Below are 13,213 nucleotides of genomic sequence, written 5' to 3'. Positions count from 1 at the left end.
ATTTCTCAGTATCACACAAAGTGTGATAAGCTTAGATAAGGTTGCTCATACATGGAAACCTTGACTTTGCATAGGTTCTGCTTTTGCCTGGCTTTTCTAGGTTCACATATTTCATTTGTAATTCCTAGACCTTTGAAATTAATTAAGACTTAGATCTTATGTCTGTCATTAGCTGAACTAAAACCTTTTAGACCACGGCACAAGCCGTGGCACAAGCTTCTATCATCACAATCAGCAGTTGTGAGGTTTTGTCCTTTGCATAGAGACATTCTCAGAGGTAAATGAGGCCTACAGTTTGCCAAGGGCTTTCACAGAACTCTTTTTGACCTCTAAGATGTACCTGAGGCTCTGGGAGCCCTGATTCTTTCTCAGCATCGGATGGGAATCCTCCTGCTTCCCTGACCTAACCAGCCAGAGGCCTTCTGTCTCCAACTTTGTCAGACTTTAGCAAGACTTATCCTTTACTTCAGTGTCATTCACTGCGCTCCCAGTCCTGCTTTTAGTACCTAACTTCCCTTCATCCACAGTCTTTCTGTATGATCAGTGTCTCTCTCTATTTCTGGTCACCCTGATTGCTTTTTTTAGCTATAAACAGAAAATATTCTATACCTGAAATTATATGTGAGGCTTTACCCATATGTGTGCAGCCAGAACCTCACAGGCACATGTGCAGCTGTAGACATGCACCAAATGGTTCAGAATTCTTACAGCCATAAGTAACTGAAAACAGCCTTTAATAATGAAAAGTAGGATAATGTTATCAGCTTGATGTATAATAGTCACATATTTTCTCAGGGATATAAAATTCTGTTTTTATGCATTCTGCATAATATCTCCCTTTGCACACACCTCCAGTGACTAAAAAAGGTATGCCAATGGGTACAACCAGAATAGTAGTCCTGCAGTTTGGATGGTAATTAAAAAGAAAATTGCAGAAACTAATTTTGTTTCCCGTAAAACTAATGGCAAAATCACCAAAAGATTTGACTGTGTAGAAAAATGCTCTATAAAATATAAAATATAAGGATAGATAATAAAGACATAAGTATTAAAAAATATAATTTGATAATGGAAATCCATTAGTACTTGTGCAATAACACAAGTACAGATTATTGAAAATACCTAATTGAGTCTGAAAGATGCATTTTAAGATGAGCTGTCAGTTGAAATGAGCATCCAAGAAATTGAGAAAGGAAGTCTGTTTAAAACAGCAAGCTCTGAATAACTGTAAATTCTCATTGCATGAGATGTGGCATGGCCATCAGAGCTTATGAGGAGATCAGTGGGATAAAAGGGAGTAAAGTATGCAAAACAGACACATTGCTGTGCTGTGTTTGGACCACCTTCATCTCAAACCATATCAGAGCTGCTTCAAGGAATGTTTGGTAAGAGTTTTTGGATGGCTAAAACCAGAAGCCTGGAGGGCCTTGGAATCTGAAACCCTTATGAAGTCACATTACTGACACAGCATTTGCTGACAGCCTTCTGACAAAATCTCTGTCACAGACTTCCCACGTTAACCTCTGTGCTTCAGACCTCATTTAATTTCACTTCAGATTGAGTCTGTTTTGGGCACAATCCTCCTCCTGTTACATTTTTTTTTGTCCACTGTTTTTCAAAGTACTAAATAAACATCTGGTATTATAGAAAGCTAGTATGTAACGAGAATGAAAATAATTTTAAAAAGACAAGGGAATCACTATTAAAAAGTTATTTGGTTAACAGGGTAAGCAAAAACTGAAAGACATAAAGATGTATGTCTGCATTAATAAAAGAAGCATAGTTAGCTTTCTAGCTTTTGATTGACATAATTTCTGTTATCTGCTTGCGGCTGTATATTGTACGGATACAAATCACTAGCACTTTTTTTTCCCCCACAGAATAGTTTTATTCTTCTTCAAATCAAAGTGAGCAGTGTTTTTAACTTTCTGTCTCAGGCTTTATGAAGATGTTGACTATAATAAGGGATCATTAAAGTCCATATTCACTTCAAAGGTCAGTGTAGCACCTTCCTTGCATGTGGTATCATAATAATTTTTTAAACATTAAAACCTAGAAAAAATAACACAGAATTTAAGTGTGATGTATTCTGTTTAAATTACTGTTTTATTATTAAAATTTGTTTCAGATTTCCCTAGCCATCCTATAAAGTGACATAATCTCCTAACTAAAATGTCTAATTTATTTCCTCGTGTTCCCAATATTGTTGAAATTGGCCAGTGCTACTCTAGGTGCCAAAGCTCTAACAGACTCCAAAGAAACAAAATGGTTTGTCTGATTTTATTTTCAATTATCATTATGCTAATAGAAAAAAACATTTAACCTAAGATGAGAGAATAATCCCATTACCAAACAAATTCAGTGGGTAAATACAAGGGTGATTTATAGAAATGAATGTTTGGAATATAGACATTTAGAAAAAAAAGAGACAGTTTCATTTATATTGAGAATAGAACCTGATAATGAGTGATTTATGTTTGGACCAGTTCCAGTAACTTCTCAATCCACTAGAGAGTTTCCAACCTACTGAGAGGATGAAGTGAGAGGGTTTATGAAGGGAAATGAATGATGTACTGTGTTATTTGTGAGAAGAAAAGGGGATGGAAGGACCAGTACACATTTCACATAGTCACTGTAGTGTACATTGTGTACACTCCACAAAATGTTTTTCCTCAGTCTTTCCAAAGCCACAGATGAGCAGATTCATAGACAACTGGAGACTTGATTACACAGATTACAGTGTGAAAATGATATGTTTTGGCTGTTATCATGTATGGCTAAACATCATCTACAAGAGAATAGACTCCAGGCAGATACACATTGGTGTATTCAGAATCTCAGTAACCTCTTGATGCCTTGATAGTAGGTGATCCTTTGGACTCTATGGATGAAATACACTCCCTCCTGAGCTAAAATGATAAAGTACTCTTGACTCATTACTCTCTGAGTTTTTTAGAAAGTTGTGAATTATATGGAGAAGAGGTTATTCACAAAGGCTAATTGCCATAGTCCCTCGGTGCAAGCAAAGAAGCATCCCTGAAGGAACCAACAGAATTACATCCCAAGTTTAGATGTGCAAAACAGTTCCTTGAAAAACATCTGTATCTACATAGACTGGAAAGTTTTCTTATGAGGAAAGACCCCACAAAAAAAAAAAGTTTTAGCTATTAAAACTTCATGTTGATCATCCAGCCCTTTGATTCTTACAAAATTTACTTCTGTGGACATGCTGACAAACACAGAAACTTGTAAAATACAAAAATGCAACACAACCGATAAATGAATAAACATCTTTTCATCTTTTTATTTTATTTTTTGTTGCTACAACATGAAATTTTGCACCCTGAAAAATACTACTGCTCTCCAATTTATTGAATATGCACTTGATATTTGTCTCCTGACGTGAGAAGAGATCCATATTCGTATTTATTTTGCTCTAAATTAGCCACTCGCTTATTGACCCTAAATAGTTATCATCTCAGCTGGAAATATATTAGAGTTCTAGTTGCCAAACAAATATTCAGCAAAAGATGAATAAAAGCATATGGGGAGGAAAAACCCGCAAAGTTTTCACTGCCAATATAATGGAAGGCATTCTGGCGGACAGCCATCTGCACCCGCTGAACAGAGGGATCCTGGGATGACATTGATCGATTTAACAGTAGGAAGGTATTAATGATATTCAGCACTGATGGCTGAGCCACTTCACACTCATTTGCATTTCCATTCATCATCTCAGCATTTATCATTATGAGGCGAATGCCAGAACTAATTAAAGTCTGGGCTAACAGGGTGACATGGGAGTCCAGCCGCTACTTATACTGAGGAAATATGGGAAACTTTCCAGCAGGAAGTAGACCAACCTTACACCAAACCCAATTAACTTAATTCCTAACTAAACCATTTGAGGGTCCTTCATTTGAATAAACTAAAAAGCTGTGACTGAAGTTACACCATGTCTTTTTCTCCTTGCGCTCTAGTAGTTTCATGACTCAATAACATTGTCTGATGTAGACATTTGGGAGATTTCCTTAATGTGACTCCACTCCTCCTCAGTGATCCCCTCCTAATTTTGTCATAGGAAACAGAGATACTATTTCAGATTCTGAGATAAAAATTAAGTTTTAAAACTAAATTCTAACATAATTTGGTTGATCCTGAAGAGACTTAAAAGGTATTGTGAATATCCTAGTAAAAAAAAGACACTCAAAAGCTGGAATACACAGAAATCTATTGTTTATGTAATAAGGCTAGTAAATTACCTCTTCAAAGAGAAATTAAAATTATTTTTATGTGTTCTCTAGCACAAAAATATGAAATATTTCTTCTCTGCAGACAAAGACTTGCTTGGCATATGACAGGTAGACAAGCTGTCCTATTAGCTGCATTGAGGCAACATGTGAGCAAAATGATCAAGATGCGTCTTGGAAAGTTTTGGTTTCAAGAATCTCCTTGCTGAGAGCTGAGAATAATCATAAGGATATATTTTATCAAGTTCCACTTAGGTCAGGTCTCCAGCACCTTTAGGTTCCTTTGAAATTTCCAAACAGAAAGAACAAATGTGAGAGGAGAAAGGTGTAGTAGCACAGAACACAATAGAAAATCTTTGCAAGTAAGTTACTTTTACATTTTTAATTTTTTTTCCAAATATAGGTAGAAAAGTAATCTTTTCAAGTGTGGATTTTAGCAAAAATTATCTTTATTAATGGTTCTATATGCTGTTTTATATTTCAAAGCAATATTTTATTTTTCTTTCTACATGCATAAAGAGACATTTGATCTAGGGTCTGGGTGACATGGTATCATTTCATTGCCCAAGGAATTTCTCTATTAGTAAAATAAATACATACCACCAGGTCAAATATCTAGTTCCCATGTCCACAACAAAAACTCCTCAGTTTCCTGTCTACAACACACTTAGAAGGAAACATGGCTTTTATTCTCTTTTGCAAAAACATTAATGGTTTTAAAAGAGGTGCAACATCTTTATCTGTCTAGTGACATCCCTCCGTTCATATCCACATATACGAGAAAAGGCCATGCTTCTGTGGGAAAGGCTGGGTCTCTCCAATGATGCTTCAAAACAGTCAAGAGATTCATAGATTAAATTCAAATTTTCATAAACCCTTTTGAAATTTAATGAGGAAAGTAGTGAGCCTGTAGTCTTGGTGAATCTTGTATCTTCTTCTAAGAGGAAACAGCCTTTGGTCATACCAAGTTTTTAGTGATTTCATTGCATAGGTTCATCTGGAATGCATAAAAGTCAGACAGGCATGGATGAACTGCTCAGGCTCTTTTTACCAGGCATTGATGAAAAATATAGGCATTTTATAAAAGCAGAATGAAGATACGCAGGAGATAATTTTAATTTTCTTTTCATGCTGGCCAATTTAAATTTAGTCTTCCTTTGTGGTAACCACTTTGTCCTCTTCATGACATGTATTTCTGAACCATTCACATGGCCAGGCAGTGTGTAGCCTGTAAAAAAGATCAATGAACAACGAAAGGTTAGATTATATTGACTTAATGTTGATTAGTTTACACTGAGTCGTCTGCTGCAAAAGATGTCAGAGCTTTTGTAGTTCATTAGCTCCCATCAATTGAACACTGGCTTAAATTAGTACATGAGGCTCTTCTTTTCTGTAATGTAATTTCTACTTGCATTTCATGCTTAGCTTTCCTGTCTGTACTTTCATGTGATGGCTGTTACAACAGTTTTCTCCATGAGAGAAAAGGAAAAGAAAGAGCCTGAAAAAATCAGAATGATTGCCAGGTGAGATCCTGCTCATTTCGCCTAGGGAAGTTATCCCACTTGCTATGATCAGTAAGATCTCTGACACCAGTTATATCAGAAGTGTTATTCACCTGAAACATCTTGCAATCGTGCTGGGAAATGACACCTTATAATTTAAAAAAGTATGACTTTACTAAATTATACCCTTACTGTCACAAATTCAGTTGCAGCTTTTGGAATTTATGATCTGAACAAATTTGGATTCCATAAAAATATTTGCTGTTATAAAAAAAGTGTCAAAAATCTGGTTCTGAAACAGCTCTAATATATAGTGCTAATAATATGATTTTTTTTATCTTTGAGGAGAGAGAAAGAGCACAAATTTAGAATCGTGGAATGGCTGAGGTGGGAAGGGACCTCTGGAAGCCCTCTGATCCAACCTCCTTGCTCAAGCAGGCCCACCTACAGCCAGTTGCCCAGGACCATGTCCAGGAAGATTTTGAATATCTCTAAGGATGGAGACTCAACAATCTCTATGGGCAACCTGCACCAGTGCTCAGTCACCCTCAGTGTAAAAAACTTATTCCTCATGTTAAGGAATAAACAGGACAGAACAAGAACAGGTTTTTATACTTATTTTTGTCAAGAAGCAGGATATTTTCTACAAGCTGGCCAACCTTCCAGCTGTGCTCTGTGGCAGACTCCTTCCACCACCATTACCACAGACTCTGAAATATGTTAGAAAAGGATGAAAGTTGCTGCCAGAAATACAAAAAGTGTATTGCACAAAACTTGGTTTGGCATGATTAATCCAAATTGGCAAAGGAATGACTGCTAAAAAGAGGGCCTGTAGGAAATAAAATACTGCAAAGATTAAAGTTTGCACTTGAAAGTAGAACTATTTATAGATTTCAAATTTTATATATTTGAACTTTGATTCATAACTTCAGTGTCATTAATAATCAGTTTGCAGAAAATAATTTTAGTCTGCTTGGAACATCTTTGCCAAAATGTTGTTGACATCTTTTGATTTGGGGTTCTATGGAATATTTTGATTTCAACATAATTTAGTTTCACTATTAAAACAAATGCCAATATTTTATTTCTTCTAAAATATCCCAGTCTTAACTTAAAATGATAAAAATAAGACTCCTTATGTTACTAGATTCTTAAAAACAGCATTATTTCAAAATCTCCATTATCTAAAGTAATTTTGACTTTCAGGAAGTCTTAGCATTGCTAAGAAAAGAGATACCGTAGAAATATAGAATTGTAGTTCCATCTATGCACTCTACACAAGGCATATAATCATGAGCTCTGTCTTTGGAAAGGTTTTTGGGGTTTTTTGGCCAAAATTCTAACAAGAAAGCCACGCGAAAATGAATTACAATTACAAAAAAAACCTTATGTAAAAAAGGAAAAATACATAAAAGTCCCGAGTGATCGTAATGATGTCTCTTAAATCTTCTTTTCCACTCCAATAACTTGAACTAGCCAAGAAACTTTCCAAGTTATTGATGTAGGAAAAATCTCACTCTATGCACCTGCATCACCTCATTATAATTCTTCTTCTCTTCCACTCTGTTCTTCTGACTGGTAAGCTCATGAGCCCATACATGGTAAAACTACATGTGCATATAATGTAGGGTAGAAATTATTTCTTGATATTACCCAGCCAGTCAAAAAGACACCAGACACAGAAACAAAATATATGGTATTATAGAAGCCACCTTGATTTTAACTTCTTTGCTCAATGATATGAATCTGGTAAGACAATGCAACGTGAATTCTGGTCATCCAGAGAATGATACGTAATAGTTGTAGATAAAACTGATTCTTATTCTGCTCCTGTTTGTACATGAAAAATCAGTGAAGAACTATAATTTGGACATTTCAACCACATTTCAAAAGAAAAGGAAAAAACAAAACCAGGATATCGGGGATATTAGATTCAAAATCTGATTATAGCTTTTGAAATTAGGATTAAACTTTGAAGTAAGTAGAGTTTTTATTTTCTTTTAACAGAAAGGACTACTGTTAATTCTGTTTTAATATGAGCTTTACTAGGCAGTAAAGGTGCAATATTTTGGTGATTTATGTTTCTTGTACATCACCTTGCAAGGTACTATCATTAAATGTCCAATAAGTATCTGATACAACCAAAATAAAACTGGTGGTCAGTCTGATATTAACTATACTTATGGCTGCTATATCAGTTAATCTCAAGATAAACATACAGTGTCTGGTCTCATAGAAAAACATAATGACTATGTTACTGAATTTATTATGAGTTTTATAAACAAGTATTTAAATGCCCAAGTCCTGGGTTGTTTTTTTAAAGTTACTTAATTGTTACATATGGCTAAAAGAAATACAGGTATAGATAAATACATAATTATAGAAAATGCAATAAAACTCAAAAAATCATGTGAAATATCATACTGGTTTCATTTATTTTTTTTAACTTAAATTCTTAACCAATTAAATATAATGAAATAAAGAAGTTTATTTTATTAAAGGAGGCTTTTATACAACACAATCTAAATAAGCCTTTTTTTATCTCTTCTAAAATTAAGCTCACAGGACAAAGGACTGAGAAAGTTTGAGGCTTTTTTTAGGGTAGTCATGAAAATAATCAAATACACTATCATGCCTGAGCTTCTCTACTTTGAAACACAGAGATAATTCATGAAGTGAATTTCATGATCTTGCCATTTAAAAGGTTTCCATGGAGAAGTAATCAGAATTGTTCTGTATGATGATATTTATTATTCATGGTCCTACTCTAGCAGTAAAATAGCTAATAAAACAACCTTAGAGAAGGAAATACTGCAGCAGGCATTCTGTGACTCTCTTGTAATGGATAAGGACTTCTGATTCACTTGTAAAGACTCTATTCCTCACTGTGTTCATGGTTATGCATTTACAGGAACACACAATAAATATTATTTTTTATCTCATTTTCATGTTCTTTTATAGTGAATAAACACCATAACATAAATATGAAATATTTCCCATCTGGAAAAGGGAAATACAGTCCAGTCCCAGTAAAAATAAGCATAGCAATCATTATCATTGTAAAACCAAACTAGCCAGATTGGCTGATAAATGGTACATCTTCTCAAGGTATGAAGCTGAAAATACTCCTGGAAGATACTGCACTCAAGTTCTTGTGCAGTCACTGTAGAAAGATGAGAAAATAATAATAATAAAAAAAAATATAAATTTTGTCCCCCAGGAAAAAAAAAAAAAAAAAGATGAGAAAGAGAAAAAGAAAGAAAGGAAGAAAGGAAGAAAGGAAGAAAGGAAGAAAGGAAGAAAGGAAGAAAGGAAGAAAGGAAGAAAGGAAGAAAGGAAGAAAGAACTTCCAACAACTTGTTTTCCCTGGTTCCTTTTTTATAATACAAGAATAGTTTTGTGAACACTGTCAGCCTTATGCCATATGTTCCAGGAAACTAGGGACCCTTGAAGAAGAAGAGGCTTTTGAATTATTGATCAATGATTAGCAAATGCAATCGAAATTGTAGACTTGACGTTGTGCAGGGATTCATAATTTATGAGTGGACAAAATAGTAGGTAGCAGAGGTAGTGGTAGGTGATTTCAGCCCCCATATTGATTACTTAAAACAACAGGAGGTAAGTGTAGTGTGACAGACAGAACAAAAACTGACAGCTCACTGCCTGTCCATCACTACAGACTGAGCACTGAGGGAATAAAGCTTAGTGTAGAAGCAAATACATTTCTATTGTGTGTCTTTGATCATTATGCTGTTCCACTAGACCAAAGGACATATTTGTTTATAATTTATGTATTCCCTTACTATAAAAGATTGATAGCATCCTATTAGATACCATAGTATCTAAATATCTAGATAGTTTGTACCTGTAACAGCTTGAGATGCAATATTGTGGAACATTTGCATAGCCTATCAGCAAATGTAAAAACCTGGGAATGGAAAGGAGACGAGGCATGTCTGGCACCAGCCTAGAAGTCAGCTCTGTTTTCTATCCTTTGCTGTGGTCTGCCTGCTCTTCTTGGGCTGCTGTAATTCTTCCTTACAGATCAGCTCTTGAGAATACTGACTCAGAAACAGACCCATCCTGTCAAGAAAAAAGCAGTTTCCACCTGTAATTCTATGGAATGGTGAAAGAGGAGTAAGCGGGGGAGGGGAGTCATCCAGTCTCCAGCTCACAACTGCATGGTCATTTCTGCACCCAAGTAAGCAATCTCTGTGTGTATCAACAGAGGTAAACTTCTTCATCCTTGAAGAGCTGAAAGAAGTCTATGACTGCACCAAGTGATTAAGTGACACTGGGGAAGGGTCTAAGACTTTTTGCTGGTAAGTTACAGTATATTTGGTTGGAATCATGCTGCTACAAAACCCATTCACAGACATATGGTTGGCTTGTGGTCCTCTGCTGCTTCACAACAGGGAGAGGCGTGTCTGAACAATTATATTCTGTTTTCTACCCCTACTATAAGTCAGCATGACCCCAAAAATTATGCAAGAGTTTATTAAAAAAAAAAAAATTAAAAAGGAGAAAAACAAGAAAAAATGTCCAAAACCCCGGAAAAGTGATTTGAACAAGTAGGCAAGCAACGGAAGAGCAGAAGTTTCCAGCATTAGGACAGAAGCTAGAGAAAACAAGATGTCTGTGAAGAGCTGGGATGTGGACACAAGATGATGTTGACTGCCTACAAACTGAAGCATATATAGGAAAGTGGACACTGGGAGTGCATTATTTAAATCACGGAAAACTGGAGGATAATTCAAGGGACGTTGAGTGATGAGTGTGGCCTGGGACCTGTATCTAAAGAAAACTCTTACTGACATTTGGTTTTCTAATTTATTTTGGTTAATATGCTCTGTTGTAAGATTTTTAAGAAAAATAAGACCTATTTTTCACCTGGAGCAAATTAAGACAGTGCACAGGGATTCATGTAAAAAGATAATTTGCCTGATGAATTACATTCAAATACCATGAAAGTCCAATACTTTTATGTAAACAACACCCCACAGTGTAACCTCATAATCCAAATCATCATTGGGGTAATGACCATAGAAAATGGGCCTTATGCAAGAGAAACCACCTAGTTCTGATGACAAACACTTTTGCCTTTAATGATGACAATATTTTTAGCTGGAGGAAGAGTTAGAAAAGATGGAAAGAATGAGTAGATTACTTGAGTAATGAAAATTACCCGGGAAAGCCTTCAAGGGAGAAAAGGTAGCTCTTTCTCTGCACGCTTGTAGAGGAAACTGCTAACAGGAAAGAGACGTTCCCTGGTCCTAGCAACTGTTTTTTTCACAGCAGCTGGCAGAATGCCTTCCCACTTCCCTGCATCAAGTAGCCTTTGAAAATTCCACTTCACTTCAGCTCTACACAGCTTGTGACACTGCTAATGCCTTTTGGAAGTGGGAAATTTAACCATTTTTGTCAGTCTTCATCACACATCTTCCAAGGAAAAGCCAGCATAATTAGAGAAGTCTGTGACTACAGATTTAAATGAATACCACTTCAAATGAATACAACTTTATAAGAAATATTTTTATAAAAATAATTAATTTTTAAAATAAAAATAGAACACATTTAATAAAAATAACATACATTTTTTAAGATAACTGAGATTTCTCGCTTAAATTCCATGTTATGTTAATCCCACAGCATATGATTCAGGGATGCAAGTGAATAAGTAAAGTAAAATATAAAAATTAAAATGAATATATTTGAAAATCTGTTAGAGTGGGCATGATTCTGTTATTATAAGATGCTACTACAAATGGCAAATTTTACATTTAAGACATTCCAACTTTAAGTGTAAAGATATATTTTGCATAGAATAGCCTTGTTTTTACTGGAGAAAGGGTTTGCATGAGTTAAAGATGCATGAAATGTTATTTTTTCTTTATTTATTTTTTAAAAAAAGCAAATAAGGAAGTTTGTCCTTCAGAAGTCATGATATGATCTGCTTAACACCTTCATTGCTTCATGTTTGATGAGTATTATATTCATCCCAAACACATGTTATTTAAATCCTACAGAGTAGCATATCATCCTACATTGTACTTTTTTTGTTCTTTATAGTGGCACTAGGAATGATGCTCTGTCAGGATTTCTATATCTTCATACAGATAATTAACTTCCCTTTAAGATATATTGCATGAGTTTGGCAGCTGCTTCAAAATAGTTATTGTTTGTAGAGTAAATGCGTTTTCATGGTTTGGCTGGTTTGGGTTTTTTATTTCCCCATAGGAAACTGAGGATAAAAAAAATGAAGCATCATAAGGATAATGTGAGATGATTTATAATTATTTCTGATAAACACTGCATACCTGGAGCTGCATGAAATTCCTTCTGCCTCTCCTCTTGACAGATTACAGTCTACCCATGTCATGGGTTAGCAAGCATAGTCCCAGAAGTGATGTTCTTGCGAAGGGGTGCTTACAGCTTCCTCTATGACCTGATAGAACCTATCAGTGGCCAGTTTGAATATGGACAATTCTTTGAGCCACTTAAAGTTGTAACCGCCTCTGTGATCCACACTTAAGAATAGACAAACTCCCCCCCCCAAGCTCTCTCTCGTTTCCGGCACTGGCACAGGTGGCTGCGGGCCCCGTGTGGGGGCCAGCGGGCCGGGCCACGGCCATCCTGGAGCCGATGGACCTGTTCCAGCCGTGGAACCCCCCCCACTGCCTTGCCGTGGGCAGCTGGAGCGGCTCGGCTCTCCCCCCTCTCCACTGCGATAAGAAAAATTCAACATTCCAGCTGCAAAGCTGCAAGGCCGAGGTGAGATTAACCCTTTTATTGCTGTGAAGAGCTGAAAACCTGAGGGAAGAGAAAGAGGAGATGCTTAAAGCTGAAATTCTGTTGTAAAGCTATGATATATCAGAGTATCCCATTGTAATTTCATGAAGATATGGGGGGTGGAGTGTTCAACTCGTAAGCAAAAGCACCTGCGCTGAGATAGGCAGATGCTGACGCGGCTGTAATTTCATGAGAAGTTTGGACAGGGAGAGATGGACCAGATGAGGGCTTTTCTCCAAATGGGAAAGGAGAAACCTCAGTTCCTAGAGATGCTCCCAGAGGTAGTCCTAAAGATGAAACTGAAGAAGACCCTTTGCTCCCAGGGAAGGAGAAGGGCCTCTGTTCTTAGAGATGAAATGCTCCCAGAGATGGGTGAAGAGAACTTTTGTTTCTGAACCACTCAACCTTAAAATTGTACCCCAAAAACCTTCAAGAGTGGACCCTCGAAAGCAGTTGTGGGAAAAGCTGCAAGTTGGGGAAAGGTTTTCACATGCAAGCAGAGAGACTCCTCTTTCTAAATGGACTGAACAAAGTTATTTGGAAGTGGGCGGCTGTCTCGTTGTGATAATGTGTTCATAGCATGAGCAAGAGAGACTCCTCTTCCTAAATGGACTGAACAAGGTTATTATGGAAGTGGTAAACAGACTGAACATCTGAACGGTTGTTTTTTTT

At 36.3% G+C, this 13,213-nt stretch overlaps 1 long non-coding RNA gene across 1 annotated transcript; it reads right to left on the bottom strand.

The window, feature by feature from the left end:
- Positions 1–4,677: 4,677 nt before the first annotated feature.
- LOC116448778 lies at positions 4,678–12,151 on the bottom strand. The gene is made up of 2 exons (XR_004242114.1): positions 12,070–12,151; positions 4,678–5,478 (listed from the first exon to the last, which is right to left on the bottom strand). It is a non-coding gene; the product is annotated as an uncharacterized LOC116448778 (long non-coding RNA).
- Between the last annotated feature and the right edge of the window lie 1,062 nt (positions 12,152–13,213).

The sequence above is a fragment of the Corvus moneduloides genome, chromosome 1 (genome assembly GCF_009650955.1).
Source record: "Corvus moneduloides isolate bCorMon1 chromosome 1, bCorMon1.pri, whole genome shotgun sequence".
In the NCBI taxonomy this organism is placed as follows: domain Eukaryota; kingdom Metazoa; phylum Chordata; class Aves; order Passeriformes; family Corvidae; genus Corvus; species Corvus moneduloides.
This window is presented reverse-complemented; position numbering and strand designations above follow the sequence as displayed.